This window comes from Gorilla gorilla, chromosome 11 (assembly GCF_029281585.2).
Source record: "Gorilla gorilla gorilla isolate KB3781 chromosome 11, NHGRI_mGorGor1-v2.1_pri, whole genome shotgun sequence".
Classification (NCBI taxonomy): domain Eukaryota; kingdom Metazoa; phylum Chordata; class Mammalia; order Primates; family Hominidae; genus Gorilla; species Gorilla gorilla.
In genome coordinates, this window is record NC_073235.2 from 101,966,822 (window position 1) to 101,990,781 (window position 23,960).

The window sequence follows — 23,960 nt, forward strand, 5'->3', positions numbered from 1 at the left end:
TATTCTTCTACATGTGGTCATTGGAGTTTTTGCATATGTAGTGTGTTCATGCACTCAAGTTTGAACAATTAGAGGAGATGCTGGGTCATACAGATTCAAGAACAGTAACCACAGGAGAATATATTTTATACTCTTGGTTTGTTTCTCTGACAAGAAATTCTTCAGGACTTAGGTCAAAAGAATAAATATATGCACTATCCCTTCTAGACACAATTTGCTTGAGTAAGCAGCTAATAGAATAACTAGTCTCGGAGATAAAGAATCACTGTATGACTTGAGTATATATAATTATACAATGTGTATATATATAGAAGAGAGAAAGGAGTGTGGAAACCAAAATGTAGTTGCTACCACAACTGTATATGTTCTAAACTTTCATGCATCTTGAGTATTTTACCCTCAAAACTAGTTTTTATATTTGAATATGTAATTACTTCCATTTCTTTATGGTCTTGGAAGAATTTAAAATATATATTTATTCATCGGAATCTATTATACAGAATTTTTAGATATTGTGAAAAAAAATTCTATTTCTCCTTCATAAAGCAGCCTTAAGATTTTTGTTTGCTTTTCATTTAATAAAATGTGAGGGAAAGATGAGTTGGGGGTTCAGTCTCTGCTGAAGACCTACTGTGCTTCTTATGATGTTGAGCATTAGTGATAAAATGTTTTGGAATCTTTATAGTACAATGGTTTTAAAGCTTCTGGGGTCAGGGACTGAATCCTCAACGCATGGCCTGTGGACCCATCATACAAAAGTGGTTCAGTAAATACTTATTGAATGAATGAATTTAAATTGTACCATAGAACTGATTCATTTACTTAAGTGGCCAATCAAACCAGTTTACTCAGCCAATTTCATTGACTTTGTGACCTTATTTAGATATAATCTTTAAACAGAAAGTCATAATGAGGGAAGGGATAGAAAAATTCCCATTGTTGTGTTGTAGTGAAAAAAAAAGTATAAAATATTTTATTAAGTTGAGTTGCATTTAAAAGGAAGATAAAAACTTCCAGGACTATAAAAAAAAATAAACTAAACTTTTGAATCCCTGAATAGTAATGGGGGTGGGTGGAAACTCTGAAGACAATAATGTAAAAACAAAAACAAACTAGTCCTTTAATTATAGCATAATTATCCAGATTTCAAACTGTGAATTCACTTTTGCTTTGGTCTTTTAAATAAATTATGCATGTTTTCCATATGGGGCCCCACACCAAAACTCCTTTTTAATCTGGGAAAACATTTCCAAAATCCAAGTTTGTATCCAAGCTCTGGGATATTCATTTGACTTTGGATTCTTCCATAAACTTTCCATGTTTAGAAATCTTTTTGAACTGTCCCTTGGGATACACATGTTTGTATTACACATATTATATGTCTTTTAATAGTAACATTTAGGAATTCAGTAGGAAAAAATAATGCCCTTGTAAATTTGATCTCTTTTGCAAACATAAGAACATGAAATGTTCTTTGGTTTACCCCCCACCAGGTTTACATTAATAAACCATCAATTGTAAGCTCAACCATCCAATTCCAAAAAAAGTCCAACTTCAATATTATAGGCTGTTTTATTCTGTTGTGCATTTAACAAAGGATTAAGGCATAATGCATTTTTAATTAACTGAAATATTAATGGCAAAAGGCTTTCAAGAGAAAATGTTTAAAGAATTACTCATCATAAACATGGTTTCAATAGAATTTATTTATAAAGCTGGGTAGAGAACCAGGAAAGGATCATTAAAACTTAATTTTTTTCCTCTAAAATAAAATAGTTAACTTGAAGAACTTCATAGATAACAGCAAAAAATGCGGGAGCACTTTTGGGGGCTATGAACTAATTAACAAGCACTGAGATTTTCTGCTATTTTGCCGAGTTTTTGTGAAACTGCTTAGAGTAAATGTGTGGAGCCTGAAGGGAGATTGTGTTCTGCCAGCCAGACTTCTTAATGGGCCCACACTCCATCATCATAAATGCCTTTCTTGGTAACCACTCAGGCACCTGGAACTTCAGCTAATGAGATGATGAAGAGTAGCAGGGCAGGAATCACAGCACTCGTCAACCCTGTACTGCCTCACTTTTATCTCTACTGCCTACAATACACAAAGCCAAGTCAAGATTTTATATACTGTCCTCGGTAGCATCTCAACACTGACAATGGACTGATTTTCATGGCTTTGAAAATTTTTAAGTTAGTTCATTCAATTAGGGTTGTGTTTGGCTTCGTTTAACAGAAACCTGCCAACAGTGGCTTAAGCAATAAAGTTTTATGTTTCTCAAATAAGTAAGTCCAGAAGGAAGCATTACAGTCATTAAGAAAATCATCAGGGATTGAGGTTCCTTCTAGTTTTCTGCTCCATCTTCCATGGTGTTTGATTTTCATTATTACAAGATGGCTGCTCCACTTCTAGGCATCATATCTATATTATCATCTGGAAGAAGAAAGTGCACAGCACCAATGTGCATCGCAGCTGAAACTATTCCTTTTTAACAAGGAAAAAATAACTTTCCTGCCAGGAGACTTCTGCTTATAGCGCACTGGCCAGAAATTTCTAACATGGGCCACCTTTAGTTAAAAGAGTTTCCTGAGAAATTGAATCCTGTTCTGTTTTGCCACTTGGATTACCCCAATAAAATCAGGTCTCCTTTGATAAGGAAGAAGGGAGGAAATAGAGGACGCTGAGTAGGTAAGTAGGAGCTGTCGTTATACATGAACAACCACTGGTTATGGTGACAGATAATTATGCAGATAATAATATGTTATTATCTGCATTCTTTTTTACTTCATATTGTATAGATACGGCCTCGATTATACCCTCTGATAATCAGATCTAAAACCATTTTATACCACAATAGTAAACTTTAGCTGTCAAATCCCCCATTCTTTCCCACAGACCTCTCCAGAGCCTCATTGACTTCCCAGGTGTTTCCCATGGTGTTTGCAACAAGGCAGAGAGTGGGAAGAATGGGACAAAAGAGGCCAGGCTCAGTGGCTCATGCCTGTAATCCCAATACTTTGGGAGGTTGAGGCGGGTGGATAACCTGAGGTCAGGAGTTCAAGACCAGCCTGGCCAACATGGCAAAATCCCATCTACTAAAAATACAAAAACGAATTAGCCAGGCACGGTGGCACATGCCTGTAATTCCAGCTACTCGGGAGGCAGAGGCAGGAGAATCACTGGAAACTGGAAGGTGGAGGTTCCAGTGAGCTGAGATTGCGCCACTGCACTTCAGCCTGGGTGACAGAGTGAGACTCCATCTCAAAAAAAAAACCAAAAAACAAACAACAACAACAACAACAAAAAGAATAGGTCAAAAGGACGGTTTTGGCAGATGTGTCATAGTCATATTTTTCACTCATATGATCTGAGTCCCATCTCATTTGGGTACAAAGTTTTGTGTGTGTGTGTTCCTTATTGCTGGTTTTTTTTTTTTTAACCCACTAGAATAGCTATTACATAATTTTATTTTATTAACTTTTATTTCAAGTTCAGGGGTACACGTATGGTTTTGTTATATAGGTAAACTCATATCATGGGGGTTTGTTGTACAGATTATTTCATCACCAAGGTACTAAGCCTAGTGCCCAGTAGTTATTTTTTTCTGTTCCTGTCCCTCCTGCCACCTTCCACCCTCAAGTAGGCTCCAGTATCTGTTGTTCCTTTCCTGGGCACAAAAATTTAAAAGCTGATGATCCACACTCCCAATTTCTGGCCTAATTATGTTTCTGCATTAAATTAGAAAGCACTTCTTCATTCCTCACTGTTTTTATATCAGGTAAGCCCACAATACTTGATGTGAGAATAAATGACCTAGATTAGGGTTTGCAAACTAGAGCCAAATCTGTCCAGATGAATTTTTGCAAATAAAATTTTCTTAGAATATGGCTACACCTATTCCTTTATGTACAGTGATGGCTGCTTTCACAGTACAAAGGCAGAATTGGGTAGTTGTGACAGAGACCATCTAGCCTATAAGACCTAAAATACTTATTGTATGGCCTTATATAGAAAAAGTTTGTTGATCCTTATCTAGACAATCAATAAATTAAAATGAGCAAGTTTGGTATTGTGTGAGCATCACTTCCTTCTAAACATGTGACAAATACTTTCTATTTTATACCTTTATGCTTTCTCTTTCTGTTTTATACCTGGACCTAACTGTCCAGCAACAGAAGCAAAGGACTCTGGTGCAGAAATCTTTGAAGGAGTTGACAAAAGTAATGAGAAGTAAAGCACAGGGATTAATTTGTCAGGTAGTCTTGAATGGGTGACATAATAAAGTCAGAAGCTTTGAAAAGTTGGAACTATCCATATCAATTACAAAGTTTGTTTGTTTGTTTGTTTTCGAGATGGAGTTTCGTTCTTGTGTTGCCCAGGCTGGAGTGCAGTGGCGCAATCTTGACTCACTGCAACCTACACCTCCCGGGTTCAAGTGATTCTCCTGCCTCAGCCTCATGAGTAGCTGGGATTACTGGTGCGTGCCACCATGCCCAGCTAATTTTTGCATTTTTAGTAGAGACGGGGTTTCACCATGTTGGCCAGCTGGTCTCACACTCCTGACCTCAGGTGATCCACCCACCTCGGCCTCCCAGCACTTTGCTGGGATTACAGGAGTAAGCCACCACACCCAGCCAATTTTTATAGTCCTCATTTACAGGTTAGTAATGTAACCCAGAGTCAAGCCATTTTTCAAGGTGGTAAAGACCTAAATTTTAGGATAATAACATCAAAATAAAATTCAACCAAAGGAAAAGAATTTAGCTTTTCCCCACAATTGCAGGCAAAATCAAATATTTCCTCCACCAGACTCCTAGAACATTTTGGCGATAGTACTATAGTTATTTGTCTAAACATTTGTCTCTTCCACTGGTGCACTGTGGGGGACACTGGCTTATTGAGATTTCTATCTCCACTGGTCAACGCGGTGCATGGAAAGTGCTCAAAACATGATTTTTAACAAAAAGTTAACAATTAATTTGAGGTTTGAAATCTTATTTTAGTGGTTTATGGATAATAGAAAAGAGGTAGATTACAAAATAATATGCAACAAAGGATTAACTTTGCCTTGAGAGGTTTGGCCTTTGTCCCTGACTTCTGGGAGTCAATCTCTAAGTACTTGGAATATTTTGCCTGATAAGAGCGTTCTTGTTTACTTAGGGCCTTGGGCCATGCCAGATAGTCTATGCTAACAATGTGGTTTATGGTGGACCTTTAGTCATACATTACCAGCTTAAATGCTGGAGGGTCTGAGGCTAAGGTCAGTGATACAGCCAGTCAACCAGGTAAATGTGACTGAATCCTAATAAAAACACTGGACAGCAAAGCTCAGGTGGTCTTCCTTAGTTGGCAGTGCTCCATGTATTACCACATATAGTTGCTGGAAGAAATAGGCACTGTTGCACAGCTTCACTGGGAGAAGACAACTGGAAGTTTCACCTGGAACTCCCCTGCATCTTGCCCTATACGTGTCTTCCCTTGGGATCTGTATCTTTTTGCTATAATAAACTGTAACTGTAAATATAACAGTTTTTCTCAGTTCTGTGAGTCCTGGTGAATTATTGAACCTACAGGTGGTCTTGGGGATGCCTGAACTTGCAGTTGGTCTCAAAAGTGATGTGGCCTTGAGGACTTCTCCACTTTGTAAATAATAACAGTTGAGACTTGATAAACACTCTCTAGATGCAAGAGATGGAAACATAGATTGTTTCATTAAATTCTTAGACTAAGTCTATGAGTCTGGTACTATTTTTATCATCTTTTCATAGATGAAGAAATTGAGAATTTAAGACCAAATACCTGATCAAAAATTCAAGGGGGTGGAGATGGCTCCAAGTTCAAGCTCCTAACTTCAGAGCCCATCATCCATCCATCCACCGTGAAAGACTGTGCTCCTTCCTTCATGGTGTGAAGGAGGGCAGCTATGATTAACCTCCACTTAGGTCTCTGTACTTTCCATCCATGGGACAGGAGCCACAGGTGGGAGTTTCTGGGGAGCCACTAGATTCTGAGCAAGGTATGATCCTTGATTTTGACAGATCTATTTTTTTCTTTGCCCCTAAAAGCTTCTGTAACAATAGGCTAATAACTCTCCCTAATTAATTGTCTCTGGGGGTTTCCTCCTTCACAAAAATGCACTAGACCTTTAGAAAGCTGGTTTCATTCTTAGTACATAAGCATGTCAAAAAGTGAAGTGAAGAATTTGTCTACACAGGCTGGGAAAATGGGAAACCAGGAAACCAAGAGTCATTCAGTGGAGGCTTGATGAGGAGAGATGATTATTTTCTTTTCCCTTTGGTAACTTCAAAATCATAGGAAATGAAGAGGAAATGAGAAACAACTGGAATCTCCCAGCCTGGCTCTCAGTGCAGTAGTGTGGAGGTAGTGCTGATGACTGAGCCACCTGGAGCAGACTGGCCAAGGATACCAAAAACTTTCCTCCAAAGACTGTCAGCTCAGACCTATTGCATGCAAATGACACAGGCAGTGGCTGCTATAGGTATATTGTTGGAAGAGGAGTTTAGTTAACCTTTCCATTCTTACTCTGGGAAGCCAGTGATGTCTGGTCCCAGCACATGAGTCAGAGGCAAGTTCATGTGGCCCAGAGTCTAAGTATATTACAGAAACATGAAAACAGCTCTTCTAAGAGTCAATTTCAACAGCACTCAGATTCCAAAAGTAATTACTCTACAAATATTTAGGTTGAGATACTAAGATTCACTTTAATTCTTCCTTATGTCAAGCACAATGAATTTTTTTTTTTTTTTTTTGAGACAGGGTCTTACTCTGTCACCTAGGCTGGAGTTCAGTTGTGCAATTGTGGCTTACTGCAGCCTTGACCTCCCAGGCTTAAGCAATCCTCCTGCCTCAGCCTCCCAAGTGGCTGGGACTACCGGTGTGCACCATCACACCTGGCTGATCTTTAAATTTTTTGTACAGATAGGGTCCTACTATATTGTCCAGGCTGGTCTTGAACTCCTGGGCTCAAGTGATCCTCCTGCCTTGGTCTCCCAAAGTGCTGAGATTAGATGGGTGAGCCACCATTCCTGGCCACAATGAATCTTACACCACCTGTGACTAAACAACAGATTGAAAACAAAAGGACAAAATTAACTACTATTTCAGGTCACCTAAAAAGCAAAATTTGGAGACTCTAACTTTTCTCTCCATTTACAGATATAATTCACTCGCTGGTCAAAAGGGTTTCTCCTCTGTTGTCACATCCAGTTCAAATACTGGACATTTTAGAGTATAAACCCATGGGGCAAATGTCCAACATCGACCTGTCTGAGCTGAAATTTGATCTTTGGTTTCTGCTTTTTCCTGAATGGATCTTTTCTAGCTAACCAGGAAAAAGGTCTTTGATTTATTAGAACTGGGCCTGTCAAAAAAGCCAAGCAGCCTTCCTAGGCCCACACTAGAGATTGCCCCAAGAATGGAGGAGTTTGGAAGTTCTCACCAAATTAGCTTCCTGTGGACAAACGCTTTGCTTTGAGCCATCCTTTAAGATGTTAGAAGGATGTGTAGTCTTATTTTTGTTACCCCTGAGAGCTGTCTGTTCAGTTTCATCTGCCCAGAACTATGGGTTTGTCGGTCCCACCACTAGTGGTGGCTGCCTTTTTTTCATATTCCAGAAACCTGAGGTTGTAGAAACATCATTCACCGACTCTTCCAAATGCCCATGGGGTGGTATCAATCTAAGTCTCTGGGTCAAACTCCTGATTTCTTGATATTTTTTGAATTATATTTTTAACTCATATGCATCTTTCAAAATGGCATAATTTCATTAAGGACAATTCGAAATTACAGTGGCCTTTGGAGGACTTTTCATAGGAACAGAAAAAGAAACAGGATCTTAGCTATCCATTGGTCTTTACTTTTATTTTTATTTTTACTTTTTTTTTTTTAAAGACAGGAGTCTTGCTCTGTTGCCTAGCCTGAAGTACAGTGGCAAAATCGTAGCTCACTGCAGCCTCAAACTCCTGAGCTCAAGTAATCCTCCTGCCTCAGCATCTCTAGTAGCTAGGACTACAGGCACACACTACCATGCCTGGTTAATTTTTTTATTTTTGTTGAGACAGGGTCTCACTATGTTGCCTAAACTGGTCTTGAACTCCTGGCCTCAAGTGGCCTTCCAAAGTGTTGGGATTACAGGCGTGAGCCACTGTGCTCACCCTATAGACTGCATTTTTCTAAAAAAACAATTATGTAATATTACTATAAAAATGATTCCCTGGACAAATTAAACTGATTTAATAATTTTTGGTTTAAAAGCTGCTCTATGTTTCCCCCCGACTTTACTACCATGTTTAAAACATTAGCAAAATATACTAGTTTAAGCTAGTTTTTATTTTCATTAAAAAAATTCTAATTCTAATTTGAATTTCCTAAATTTCCTCCATTGGTTTTGCTAGTCCTTCCTTTAATATTATAAAATTGAAATTTGTATGTTCCAGTAAATTGTATCATAATAGACAATGTGTTTATGAAAATAGATAAATTTATATAATGCTACAAAACATAAGGTTTGTCAAGAACTTGAATGTAAAATCTTAAATTAATATTATTTTGTGTTAATTGATTAATAATCTTTGGATACTTGAGCACATGATTTCAATATATCTGTGCTACCATTTGATATATCATAGAGTACCCTTCAATTAACAGGTTTAAAAGATGTGCAAATGCCTTTGGTTTGTGTTAATATATGTATGTTTTATTTATTTATTTATTTATTTGAGACAGGGTCTCACTCTGTTGCCCAGGCTAGAGTGGAGTGGCATGATCTTGGCTCATTACAACCTCCTCCTACCGAGCTCAAACGATCCTTCTGCCTCAGCCTCCTGAGTAGCTGGGACCACAGGTGCATGCCAACATGCCCAGCAATGGTACCTCACATTTCAATACTAACATTGAATGTAAATAGCCTAAATGCTCCACTTAAAATATATAGAACCTCAGAATGGATAAGAACTCACCAGCCAACTATCTGCTGCCTTCAGGAGACTCACCTAGGACATAAGGACTCACATACACTTAAAGGGATGGAAAAAGGCATTTCATGCAAAGGGACACAAAAAAACAAGCAGAGGTAGCTATTCTTATGTCAGACAAAACAAACTTTAAAGCAACAGCAGTTAAGAGAGACAAAGAGGGACATTATGTAATGGTAAAAGGCCTTGTCCAACACGAAAATATCACAATCCTAAACATATATGCACCTATGTTTAGGAGCTCCCAAATTTATAAAGCAATTACTAATAGATCTAAGAAATGAGATAGACAGCAATACAATAATAATGGGGGACCTCAGTACTCTACTGAGAGCACTAGACAGGTTATCAAGACAGAAAGTTAACAAAGAAACAATGGGTTTAAACTATACCTTGGAACAAATGGACTTAACAGATACATACGGAACAATTCATCCAACAATAATAGAATACACATTCCATTCAACAGCGCATGAAACTTTTTCCAAGATAGACCACATGATAGGCCATAAAACAAGCATCAATAAATTTAAGAAAATTGAAATTATATCAAGTACCACAGTGGAATAAAACTGGAAACCAACTCCAAAAGGAACCTTCAGAACCATGAAAATACATGGAAATTAAATAACCTGCTTCTGAATGAGCACTGGGTCAAAAACAAAATCAAGGTGGAAATTAAAAAATTCTTTGAACTGAATGACAATAATGACACAACCTATCAAAACCTCTGGGATTTTGCCAAGGTGGTGCTAAGAGGAAAGTTCATAGCCCTAAATGCCTACATCAAAAAGACTGAAAGTGCATAAACTGACATTCTAGGATCACACCTCAAGGAACTAGAGAAACAAGAACAAACCAAACCCAAACCCAGCAGAAGAAAGGAAATAACCAAGATCAGAGCAGAACTAAATAAAATTAAAACACAACAAAATACGAAAGCTAAACGGGCCAGGCGCAGTGGCTCACGCCTGTAATCCCAGCACTTTGGGAGGCTGAGGCAGGCGGATCACCTGAGGTCAGGAGTTCGAGACCAGCCTGACCAAGGTGGAGAAACCCTGTCTCTACTACAAATACAAAATTAGCCGGGTGTGTTGGCGCATGCCTGTAATCTCAGCTACTTGGGAGGCTGAGGCAGGAGAATTGCTTCAACCTGGGAGGCGGAGGTTGAGGTTAGCCGAGATTGCACCATTGCACTCCAGCCTGGGCAATAAGAGTAAAACTCTGTCTCAAAAAAAAAAAAAAAAAAAAGATAAATGAAACAAAAAGTTGGTTCTTTGAAAAGATAAATATAATTAATGACCATTAGCAAGATTAACCAAGAAAAGAAGAGAGAAAATCCAAATAACCTCACTAAGAAATGAAACAGGAGATATTACAACCAACACCACTGAAATATAAAAGATCATTCATGGCTACTATGCACACCTTTACGTATATGAACTAGAAAACCTAGAAGAGATGGATAAATTCCTGGAAAAATACAACCCTCCTAGCTTAAATCGGGAATTAGATACCCTGAACAAACCAAGAACAAGCAGCAAGATTGAAAGGGTCATTAAAAAATGATATGGTCGTTTACCTTGAAAACCCTAAGGACTCCTCCAGAAAGCTCCAAGAACTGATAAAAGAATTCAGCAAAGTTTCTAGATACAAGATTAATGTACACAAATCAGTAGCTCCTCTATACACCAACAGTGACCAAGTACAGAACCAAATCAAGAACTCAACCCCTTTTACAATAGCTGCAAATAAAATAAAATACTTAGGAATGTACCTAACCAAGGAGTTGAAAGACCTTTACAAGGAGAACTGCAAAACACTGCTGAAAGAAATCATAGATGACACAAACCAATGGAAACACATCCCGTGCTCATGGATGGGTAGAATCAATATTGTGAAAATGGCCACACTGCCAAAAGCAATCTACAAATTCAATGTAATTCCCATAAAAATACCACCATCATTCTTCACAGCATTAGAAAAAAACAATTCTAGAATTCATATGGAACCAAAAAAGAGCCCACATAGCCAAAGCAAGACTAAGCAAAAAGGACAAATCTGGAGGCATCACACTACCTGATTTCAAACTATGCTATAAGGACATAGTCACCGAAACAGCACGGTACTGGTATAAAAATGGCACATAGACGAATGGAATAGAATAGAGAACCCAGAAGTAACCCAAATACTTACAGCCAACCAAACTGACTCTTGGAAAAAGCAAACAAAAACAAAAAGTGGAAAAAGGACACCCTTTTCAACAAATGGTGCTGGGATAATTGGCAAGCCACATGTAGGAGAATGAAACTGGATTCTCATCTCTCACTTTATACAAAAATCAACCAAAGATGGATTAAGACTTAAACCTAAGATCTGAAACTATAAAAATTCTAGAAGATAACGTTGGAAAAACCCTTCCAGACATTGGCTTAGGCAAGGATTTCATTACCCAGAACTCAAAAGCAAATGCAATGAAACAAAGATAAGTAGCTGGGACCTAATTAAACTTAAGAGCTTTTGCACGGCAAAAGGAACAGTCAGCAGAGTAAACAGACAACCCACAAAGTGGGAGAAAATCTTCACAATCTACACATCTGACAAAGGACTAATATCTAAAATCTACAATGAACTCAAACAAATCAGTAAGAAAAAAACAATCCCATAAAAATTGGCTAAGGACATGAATAGATAATTCTTAAAAGAAGATATACAAATGGCCAACAAACATATGAAAAAATGCTCAACATCACTAACGATCAGGAAAATGTAAATCAAAACTGCAATGCAATACCACCTTACTCCTGCAAGAATGGTCATAATCACAAAATCAATAAACAGTAGATGTTGGTGAGGATGTGGTGAACAGGGAATACTTCCGCACTTCTGGTGGGAATGTAAACTAGTACAGCCACTATGGAAAAACAGTGTGAAGATTCCTTAAAGAACTAAAAGTAGAACTACCATTTGATCCAGCAATCCCACTACTGGGTATCTACCCAGAGGAAAAGAAGTCGTTATTTGAAAAAGATACCTGCACACGCATGTTTAGAGCAGCACAATTCACAATAGCAAAATTGTGGAACCAACCCAAATACCCATCAATCAACAAGTGGATAAAGAAATTGTAGTATGTATATGATGGAATACTATGCAGCCATAAAAAGGATATTTGCAGTAACCTGGATGAGATTGGAAACTATTATCCTAAGTGAAGTAACTCAGGAATGGAAAACCAAATATTGTATGTTCTCACTGATACGTGGGAGCTAGCTATGAGGACGCAAACTGTAAGAATGATACAATGAACTTTGGGGGCTTGAGGGGAAGAGAGAGAGGAGGGCAAGGGATAAAAGACTACAAATAAAGTACAGTGTATACTGCTCGGGTGATGGATGCACCAAAATCTCACAAATCACCACTAAAGAATGTATTCATGTAACCAAATACCACCTGTACCTCAATAACTTCTGGCAAATAAATAAATAAATAAATATTTTTATAATAGCTCTTATCCCCTGAAATAACTTTGGGTTTCCTAAATGAATACAGGTAACATAAAGATTTACTCCTTTACTTTATAAATGGAAGGATAACAGGAATAACTAGACTTGTTTGCCATTCTCTAAATTTTAATTAACTCCAGACTATTATGAGAGCTTCTTTCTTTACCAATTAGGATAAATTTCTTTTTAACTGACAAATTTAAAGAAAAGTTCAACATTTCCATGTCAATTATGTATAAATAAAATGTATTACTGTGAATATGTCTCAATTATTGTATGTTCTGCATGTTAAAGAAAACATGGTCATATAGATACATGTATAATCTATACAAAGATTTTTGCCTCCAGGTTTAATATGTAGTATCTGTAGCATATATTTTTGAATAAATTGAAGGCCTAGAGATTTATCACTGTCCTCACTACCTATATTATATTATCCCTAGGAAAATCATTGACTAAATACCTACAAGTTAATTTTATGTGACTCCTCGATAGAGAATTTTACTTTTCTCCAATCTAATACTGTAGTTTAATATAATACATTGGCAAGATATGTTTATTCTTTCCACCAAAAGATATGAATAGACTTTCATGCCTGCCACCTAATCAGCCTCCATATGATATTAACCAGATGATTAGAAACTTTTGAAAGATGGTCAGGTGGCTCATGCCTGTAATCCCTGTGCTCAAGCACTTTAGGAGGCTGAGGCAGGAGTATCACTTGAGCCCAGGAGTTCAAGACCAACCTGTACAACGTAGCGAAACCTCATCTCTTTTTATTTATTTATTTATTTTTATTTTTTTTAATTTTTTATTTTACTTTTTTTATGTAATCTTTTTTTAAATTTTATTATTATTATACTTTAAGTTTTAGGGTACATGTGCACAATGTGCAGGTTTGTTACATATGTAAACATGTGCCATGTTGGTGTGCTGCACCCATTTAGCATTAGGTATAGCTATCCCTCCCCCTTACCCCCACCCCACAACAGTCCCTGGTATGTGATGTTCCCCTTCCTGTGTCCATGTGTTCTCATTGTTCAATTCCCACCTATGAGTGAGAACATTCGGTGTTTGGTTTTTTGTCCTTGCGATAGTTTGCTGAGAATGATGGTTTCCAGTTTCATCCATGTCCCTACAAAGGACATGAACTCATCATTTTTTATGGCTGCATAGTATTCCATGGTGTATATGTGCCACATTTTCTTAATCCAGTCTATCATTGTTGGACATTTGGGTTGGTTCCAAGTCTTTGCTATTGTGAATAGTGCCACAATAAACATACGTGTGCATGTGTCTTTATAGCAGCATGATTTATAATCCTTTGGGTATATACCCAGTAATGGGATGGCTGGGTCAAATGGTATTTCTAGTTCTAGATCCCTGAGGAATCGCCACACTGACTTCCACAATGGTTGAACTAGTTTACAGTCCCACCAACAGTGTAAAAGTGTTCCTATTTCTCCACATCCTCTCTAGCACCTGTTGTTTCCTGACTTTTTAATGATTGCCATTCTAACTGGTGTGAGATGGTATCTTACTGTGGTTTTGATTTGCATTTCTCTGATGGCCAGTGATGATGAGCATTATTTCATCTGTCTTTTGGCTGCACAAATGTCTTCTTTTGAGAAGTGTCTGTTCATATCCTTCGCCCACTTGTTAATGGGGTTGTTTGTTTTTTTCTTGTAAATTTGTTTGAGTTCATTGTAGATTCTGGATATTAGCCTTTTGTCAGATGAGTAGATTGCAAAAATTTTCTCCCAATCTGTAGGTTGCCTGTTCACTCTGATGGTAGTTTCTTTTGCTGTGCAGAAGCTCTTTAGTTTAATTAGATCCCATTTGTCAATTTTGGCTTTTGTTGCCATGGCTTTTGGTATTTTAGACATGAAGTCCTTGCCCATGCCTATGTCCTGAATGGTATTGCCTAGGTTTTCTTCTAGGGTTTTTATGGTTTTAGGTCTAACATTTAAATCTTTAATCCATCTTGAATTAATTTTAGTATAAGGTGTGAGGAAGGTATCCAGTTTCAGCTTTCTACTTATGGCTAGCCAGTTTTCCCAGCACCATTTATTAAACAGGGAACCCTTTCCCCATTTCTTGTTTTTGTCAGGTTTGTCAAAGATCAGATAGTTGTAGATATGTGGCATTATTTCTGAGGGCTCTGTTCTGTTCCATTGGTCTATATCTCTGCTTTGGTACCAGAAACCTCATCTCTTAAAAAAAAAAGAAAGATGATCAGATAAAGACTTCACTTAAACCTTATCAGAGGAGTCTTTTTCATAAACTATTAACAACTAACATAGCAGTAAGAATCCAATGATACATGTTTCCCAGAGAAGACATCATCCATTCTCCAACAGTAAAAATTTAAAAAACTGTACTTAATAGAAACATTAATCTGAGGGTCTCTATAGAGTCTCCTAAAGCAAATGGTCCACAGAATAGAAAGTGAATTCAAGATCCTTGGAACAAACAGATGACTGCATATCGTCAGGTTTGGTTCAAGACCATCCCCTCCCAGCAAAACCGGAGGCCAGAAGCTACTGGTCTTGTGCTTCTTCACACATTTTGTTCTTTATCCTCTAAGACATCTTGTTTTCCCTTCCTGGTTCTGGTGTTTGAATTGTTAGTAGATACCTCTGTCCCTCACTCGTGCCAAGACCTTTATCCTATATAATTTTCAGCTAGTGGATCACATCTTCAGTCACTGACAAAGTTACACCACTCATAGCTGAACTAAAGATTAAAAAAAAAAAACTAGGTCATTTAAGAAATATCCAAATACTGTAGTTTGTGGGACACTTGGGGCATATTTCAATCATTGATTATAATCTTTGTATCACTGTTTGTCTCCACGATAGCTGCCAAATGCATGAGCTCCAGTCTTAACTGCTGCTGCCTGCCCACTGTCATACTGGATGATTCAACAAATAACCATTCAACAAAAATAACTAGAAGGTATAATGCTTATTGTCACCAAAACAACTACCTTACAAATGTTCAAATCTTTTTAATAGATTCAGGCATTATAAACACAGGTGCAAAACTAAATAGACTGTATTTCCCGAAGAAAGTGATTACAAGAAAATGAAAAATGGCCATACTAGCAGTTGGGCTGTGGCAGAAGTGGCAGAGATACTGAGAAGTGAAACAGAAGCTGTTACTTTCAAAGCTTCAAAACAGATAAACTGCACTGAACTAAAGTCATCTTGTACATCATACAGTTTTTAGGCTGAAACTTTTTTTTTCTTTCTTTTTTTGAGATGGAGTCTTGCTCTGTCACCCAGGCTGGAGTGCAGTGGTGCAATCTTGGCTCACTGCAACCTCTGCCTCCCAGGTTTAAGTGATTCTCCTGCCTCAGCCTCCCAAATAGCTGGGATTACAGGCATGCACCACCATGCCTAGCTAATTTTTGTATTTTTAGTAGAGACAGGGTGTCACCATGTTGGTCTGGAACTCCTAATCTCAAGTGATCTGCTTGCCTCAGCCTCCCAAAGTGCTGGGATCTCAGGGGTAAGCCACCGCGCCTGGCCTCTAGGCTCAAACTTTTTAAACAGGACCTATTCAGATCTGTATGTAATGAGAAAAGACCACAGACAAACTTATCTAATAAACAGTAACTGCACAGGCTAATGTCGTTGAAGATCAGATACTGTTCCGGCAATTTGCCTGGTCAAGGCCATCCTTGGACTAATCCAAACCTCCAAAGGTTGTAAGAAGCATTCATTAACTCCTGGGCTGTTGAAATGCCACAGAGATCCTCTGGAGTGCCTTCCCCCTTATGCACCAAGATAAACAAATGTTGACTTCAGGTGTGTCCCTGATGGTCTTTGCCTGGTAGGCTTTAAAAATCTTACAAAATTGGTATTATTTCTATTCCCATATTTCAGATTTTATTGAAAATATTATCTTATAGCAGCACTGTCCAAAAGAAATTTCTCTGATGATGGAAATAGTCTATAATCTGCAGAGTCCTTCACAGTAGCTACTAGCTATATATGACCATTGAGTACTTGAAAATGGCTGGTATGACTGAGGAGCTGAAGTTTTCATTTTGTTTAATTTTAACTAATGTAAATCTAAATAACAACATGTGAGTAGAGGCTGTAATATTGGACGGTGCAGTCTTAAGAGCATGTACCATTCCTGACCCTGGTTCAAGCAATTCTCCTGCCTCAGCCTCCCGAGTAGCTGGGATTACAGGTGTGTGCCGCCACGCCTGGCTAATTTTTTGTATTTTTAGTAGAAAGCGGGTTTCACCATGTTAGCCAGGCTCGGCAAAGCTGCTGTGGCCAGACTGCCTCTCTAGATTCCTCCTCTCTGGGCAGGGCATCTCTGAAAAAAAGGCGGCAGCCCCAGTCAGGAACTTATAGATAAAACCCCCGTCTCCCTGGGACAGAGCACTTGGGGGAAGGGGCGGCTGTGGGAGCAGCTTCAGCAGACAAACGTCCCTGCCTGACAGCTCTGAAGAAAGCAGCAGATCTCCCAGCACAGCACAGCGTTCGAGCTCTGATAAGGGACAGACTGCCTTCTCAAGTGAGTTCCTGACCCCCGTGTATCCTGACTGGGAGACACCCTCCCGGTAGGGGTCTACAGACACCTCATACAGGAGAACTCTGGCTGGCATCTGGCAGGAGCCCCTCTGGGATGAAGCTTCCAGAGGAAGAAACAGGCAGCAATACTTGCTGTTTTGCAGCCTCCGCTGGTGATACCTAGGCAAACAGGGTCTGGAGTGGACCTCCAGCAAACTCCGGCAGACATGCAGCAGAGGGGCCTGACTGTTAGAAGGAAAACCAACAAACAGAAAGGAGTAGTATCAACATCAACAAAAAGGACGTCCACTCAGAGACCCCATCAGAAGGTCACCAACATCAAAGACCAAATGTAGATAAATCCATGAAGATGGGGAGAAACCAGAGCAAAAAGTCTGAAAATTCCAAAAACCAGAAAGCCTCTTCTCCTCCAAAGGATCACAACTCCTCACCAGCAAGGGAACAAAACTGGACAGAGAATGAGTTTGACGAATTGACAGAAGTAGGCTTCAGAAGGTGGGCAATAACAAACTCCTCTGAGCTAAAGGAGCATGTTCTAACCTAATGCAAGGAAGATAAGAACCTTGAAAAAAGGCTAGACGAATTGCTAACTAGAATAACCAGTTCAGGGAAGAATATAAATGACCTGATGAAGCTGAAAAACACAGCATGAGAATTTAGTGAAGCATATACAAGTATCGATAGCTGAAACGATCAAGCAGTAGAAAGGATATCAGAGATTGAAGATCAACTTTGCCTCATTTTCTGATTGAACTAGCACCAGCATCACTGAACAAAGATTAACAGGAGCATTCTTCTCTTTACTCATCAACCAAAGGTGTTATTCTGATTCAAGTGGGACAGAGTGCAAATGACACTGTTTGTGAATTCAGCCCCAGGATACTCTTTTATTTTTTATTTTTATTTATATATTTTTTTGAGACAGTTTTGCTCTTGTTGCCCAAGCTGGAGTAAGGTGGCACGATCTCAGCTCACCACAACCTCTGCCTCCTGGGTTCAAGCGATTCTCCTGCCTCAGGCTCCCGAGTAGCTGGGAATACAGGTGCACACCACTATGCCCGGCTAATTTTTTGAATTTTTAGTAGAAACGGGGTTTCACCGTGTTAGCCAGCCTGGTCTCAAACTCCTGACCTCAGGTTATCTGCCCGCCTCAGCCTCCCAAGGTGCTGGGGTTACAGGTGTGAGCCACCATGCCCGGCCCCCAGTGTACTCTTATTCTTGGAAATACCACGAAGATTCTGGCACAAGGTGAACGCTTGCCTTTATTATATTTTCCTTTGTAATGTGAATTTGCATACTTAAGTGTCCTAGTGGGTATTTTAAATGGAGAGTTAGTAGACTGTGAGCCAAAGGCTGCTTAAGTTGGCGCCTTCATAAACCAGAAGTCCCAGTGTTGCTGGAATGTTGATTGCAATGCTTGATGGTATAGCAAGAATGTCTATTGCTGAGGTGAATTATTTTAGAGCATTGATTCTCAATCTTGATTGCACATTAGAACCACCTGAGGAGCTTTTAAAATTCCAACTGCCAGACCACATAATTCAGAATTACTGAGGGTGGGACTCTAGCATTAGTATATTTTACAGCGCCCTAGATGATTTCAATGGACAGCCAAAGACAACACTCATTTTTAATGAGTGGTTTAACACAACTAATGATTACATGCTAAAAATAGAATGAAATACTTCTAAGTTAAGTCAAAAGGATAGTAACAATAAGCCTTACTTAGTGACTTCCTGGCACTTTGCAGTATCTTCAGTCCCACAGCATTTCTATGAAGTAGACATTATTATTCTTATTTGCCATTAGAAAAAACTGAGTAACTGATTAGGGATCTGAACTTTAAAACCCTTGCTTATTAAAAAATATATTAATATATTTTACTGCTTCCACAGAGTCAGCTGAATCACTGATAAAGTCTTAATGCCATCAAGAATTAACATTCTGAACATTTATGGTATCTTATTTAGGACTTCTCTTTAAAGAAAATGGATTTATTTTGACATATGTTAGAGGGCATTATCATTTATCAATGAAAAAAGTTCAATTTAATGTGCTCTCATTTTAAGCAGTATTTTGCTTTTCATGAATGAGTACTAATTACTGCAGATATGCATTGACAGTCAACTGGTTATTCTGTGTAAACACCATTTTTAATTGATTTACCAAGCTCGTCCTTGTGTACCTTAGGTTAAAAAGAAAATATTTAAACCCTGAATAAAACTATAATATTGAATATATAAAGCTCAAGATTCTATATAGAATAAGGAAAATAGATATTAGGGAGAAAAGATAAATGAAAACAGATAATTAGGCTGAGAATTGCCAGTAAGTGTCTGTGTACCGTAATAGAGTGCTCTGTGAAGTCATGCTAAACCTTGCTCTAGGTTGAGAGAATCTCCTCTATTTTCTGACCATGAATTAAATCCAGCAAATACTTATTGAGTACTTTGACCAAGGCATAGCAAAGAGGAAATTATCCATCATGATCTTTTACACTAAGTAAAACTAACTGCAAAGCTATTTCCCATTGTACTAGATGCAGCAACGCCAGATATACTTGAAGGGCATTTTTTAATCTTGTATTTGTTTGAGAAATTTGGCTGGGTCTTGCATCTTAGCTTTACATAGCAGATGCTACAGATCCTGAAATTGTCTCCACATTAGCCAAAATGCAGAGATTTTGAGGCCTGATGGGAGTTTGCATTCGTACATTGTCAATATCCTTGAATGTTTAAGCAGGTGTATCTATATAGCACAAAGCAAAATACAGTGGTTAAGAGTCCAGACTTCGGTGCCAAACTGCATGGAATCAAACCAACTCTCTCAACTGTCACACTGTGGGAAAATTATTTAGAATTCCTTGTACCTGAGTATTTTCATCTGCTAAATGGCAATGATGAAAATAATAGCACCCACCTGATAGGGCTGCAGTGATGTTTAAGTAATTTACATACATGCATATTACTTAGACCAGATCCTGGTACAAAGCAAGCTTTTGCTATCATTATACTCTAGGCTTATACTTTGAAGAACCTCAGGTAATTGCTTTTTACACAAGAGTTTAGAAAAAGAATGTGATCATTAATTTGCAATACATCATATCAATCATCATGTTACTAAAGAACTGTTGATCTAATACCTATGTGGTAATAAAAGGCTGTAAGCCTTTACTATCTTATGGAAAGAACACACAGAGTGTTGACAAAATCAGAAGGCATCTTAGAAGGCATTTTTTCTTCTCTACTTAGGGCAGCTGATCTCATTCATCTCAGGTGGTTTGATGTACCTGTACAGAAGACATAGAACTTAACTCATCTGTGTAGCTGAGTATTAGCCCTTGAAAGAAAACTCAAGAAGCAAGTTACAGGCTATGGAAAGGACAGAAATGCTTGGCAGTATGGAAGATTGAGGCATTTATGAGCAGCTTTATTTGATAATGAGCCCTTTAGAGTATACCCATTAGGAATTTGAAGAATTGTTATTTATTACAAAAAAGACTTAAGCAACCTGCTTTTCCTTTAAATCATACAACTGTACATTTGTATAAAACTTCATATTTTTTAAAGTAGGAGATCCATTGGCATCATAATCCTTCCTAGCTCTTTCTGAATTTTGATAATCATCTTCCCTGCTCTAGAGAAGCTCTAGAAAAAATAATATAATGAAGAGAAGGATAAAATGACAACTCCCTGTAAAAATATAAAATAAATCTTAGGTTTACATAAAAATATATGGAAACCTAAGAAAGCAAAATCTTCATCCACAGAGTATGAGTGAACTTGACCACATTTTTCTGGGATTAAAATTTGATTATTCATGTCCCGAAGAGTTTCTCAGGTAAACAGAATTCTGGTTTTCCATTGTTGTGGGAAACCTAGAACCGGCAAAAATTATGTCTTTCGTTTTATGAACTTTTTTTTGCAATTGAGTCAACTGGTCTGATATACAAATTCCTTCATGGAGGGCTAGATCATGATATATTATGAATTATAAATTGATGGGAAAAGATCTGTGGGGCTGCCTAGAGATGAGTTTCTGAAGGTGTGAGGCTTAATGTTTGCTATCTAGCACAAAACTTCAAAAGTTGGCATTTCCTTACTGTGTTACTCTGGTGAAGTTTTTTTTTCATTCTACATATCAATATTTAAAATACATAAATTAACATGTTGCTGTGTTTGAAGTTTTATAAGATCTCTCTTTGGAAAATGCTTTAATTGTTCAAATTTAGATTGTGGCTTTCTTAAGGTCATAAATAGGGTATCATTGTCTAGTTTGGGTTTCTCTTGGCCACTGTGATGGCTTTTTACTTGTTTCTTTGCCGTGGACTCTCATTCCATGCCATCTTCCACTCTACTGTCAGAATTCTCAAGGATAGATTTAGTCACATCACTGTTTTAAGAATATCTATTGTCTCCATATAGGCCTGTAGGATGAAGTCCAAATTCCTTAGGGAGATATACAAGGCTCTTCCCTCATTCTGGCTCCAACTTTTAATCTGAGCTCCACCCACTCGTCACCAGGAAGTCTTCTATAATACTTTGTTTGTTCCATGAGAACAAGAATCATGGCTGTTAGGTTCACTATTCTAGCCCAGTGACCAACAGGCTTGGAGGTGGCCAGGCATGTAACACGAAGGAGAGAAGATAGCAAGGTGGAGACTGGGGTGAACTGGCAAGCACATACTTCTTTCAAAGAGGGAGGGGGCATGGGAGCTGCTACTCCGCTCCAGTCATTTGTTGCCATGTGGGAATGTGGGCCCAGTGTTGCCAGATCTTCTAATTTTTTTTTTCAAGAGAAGCCAGAAATCTGGAATTTTATGAGAAATCTTCCAATTTTTAAATCTTGGCAACTAATTCAAAATATTTTTAAAACACTGTATGGGCCAAAAAAAAAAAAAAAAAAAAAAGTCTGCCAACCAAACTGAATGGGACACCAGACTGTGACCCCTGTGGTAAGAGCCAGAAAGTGTTTGTTATCTACCTAGCCTTGTGTTCCACCCACACGAAACTTCCTGTTGTTCCCCAAACACACCATGAACTTTGTGCATCTCTTCAGCATTGGCCTTGCTGCCAGGGATGCTATTCTCATTTTCCACATAGAAACTCCTACTCATCCTTCAGGACTTAGCCAAATGTCACCTTCCTCAGTGAGGCTCATCTTCCCTGAGGAGATTGGTCAGTGCTCTGCCCAGACTCTGCTATAACATGCACCATATATATGGCGGTCCAGAAGAAGCTCTCTTATGAATCTTCTCTGGCATCCAACACAGGGTCTGGCACATAGTAGGCTCTCACTAAATGTTTGTTGAATGGATGTGTTCCCATCAGAATGAATATATGAGATTTCATGAGGAAATAAACACTTTTCATTTCCTCCCATCTTTGCCATGTTGATTTCAATGTGGTAGGCAAATCCATCTGTGGATGTTGGTGTCCTTTTTCAGTTCTACGCTGCGTGCAGACTGTACTCTTTTTGGAGCTCTCCACCGTTACACACTCATTGGCTTAGGGTTAAGCGTATCTAGGCAGATGGCTATATAACTATTTGTCTTAAATTGTCTAAATGATTCAGACAGGTTTTCGAAAGTATAAGGTGTAGAAGAGTTGTCTCTTCAATGATCTGGGAGTCAGTTTTATAGAAATAAAATTATTACATTTCAGGTCAGGTATTCCCCATTAAAAGAATATATCCCTTTTTTTTCTAGTTTTGGGAGCTTACCTTCTTTGTGACAATGCATTTCTTAAAACTGTTTTGGATTCCTGCTTGATGTATATTATGAGAATAATTCCAGCTTAAATGATTTCATATGGAAAATGAAAGCCACTCCAATCCATCCCTACCTCTGTTAAAGTAAAACCATAAGGGCTTCTAATTCCTAATTTCCTGTATACACCCCATATTTCCCAACAAACAAGCCCATCCACATAATTTGACCACATATTCACCCACACAAAAAAGCCCACAGATTCCATACACATACATGCATATAAACAGAAGAAATATTGTAAGCAATTTGCATATAATCATTCCATCTACACAATAGTATTCAAAGTGGACTTCCTCCTCTGGGAAGTTATATGATAATACATTAAGTAAGAAATTTTCTCTTTCTTATGTCCATATATCCATATACTCCTCTATTTTATTTTTCTAAAAATTTCTACATTTTTTAGGATTCAGACAAAACTTGTCTGAAAATGTGAGAGGGTTTTTGAACAAAGGGCAAAATGGTTTCGTAAAGTTACCAACAAAAATTTACTCTGTTATTCAGAAGCTCACTAATTAGCTGAATCAAATAAGATCTGAAAGAAGTTCCCACCCACCCATTATCACTATATTTCCTATAAAATGTTAAAGAAAATTGCCTTCTTTACTAAGATGTTTCCAATTTGACAAGATCCAAAGAATGACTAGAAGGTATAAAATAGAAAACTCCAAATAGCCAAAAAAGAAAAGGATAGAGCTTTCAAATGATTTCTTTTCCAAGTCAACGAGACATATCATTTTGCATGATGACTGATGGTAGATTATTGTAATACGAAGTTTACTCTGCATGATTATGGAGCACTATTCGTTCTTTTCCCTACAATATTTTCTCCTAAAATACACCACTAATGGGATTACTCAATTAGGACCTTGAGAACTCCAGAAAAAAGTCGGGGTAACACACAATGCTATGCTTGGCAGTGAAGCTGAACCACAATCCCAATCCCCTGCCCCTAGCCTCACACGCAAGGCTCCAGAGGCTAAAAATATGCCAGGTCATCAAAGTGTCACTGATTAACTTAAATGGCCTTCTTCAACAGTGAAAATGAATGAGAAATTGGAAGCACTAGACAATGAACTTGAAGGTCATAGCTTCCAATTTGAGCCTCCAAATTGGAAGACCTTGGTCACTGGTCAG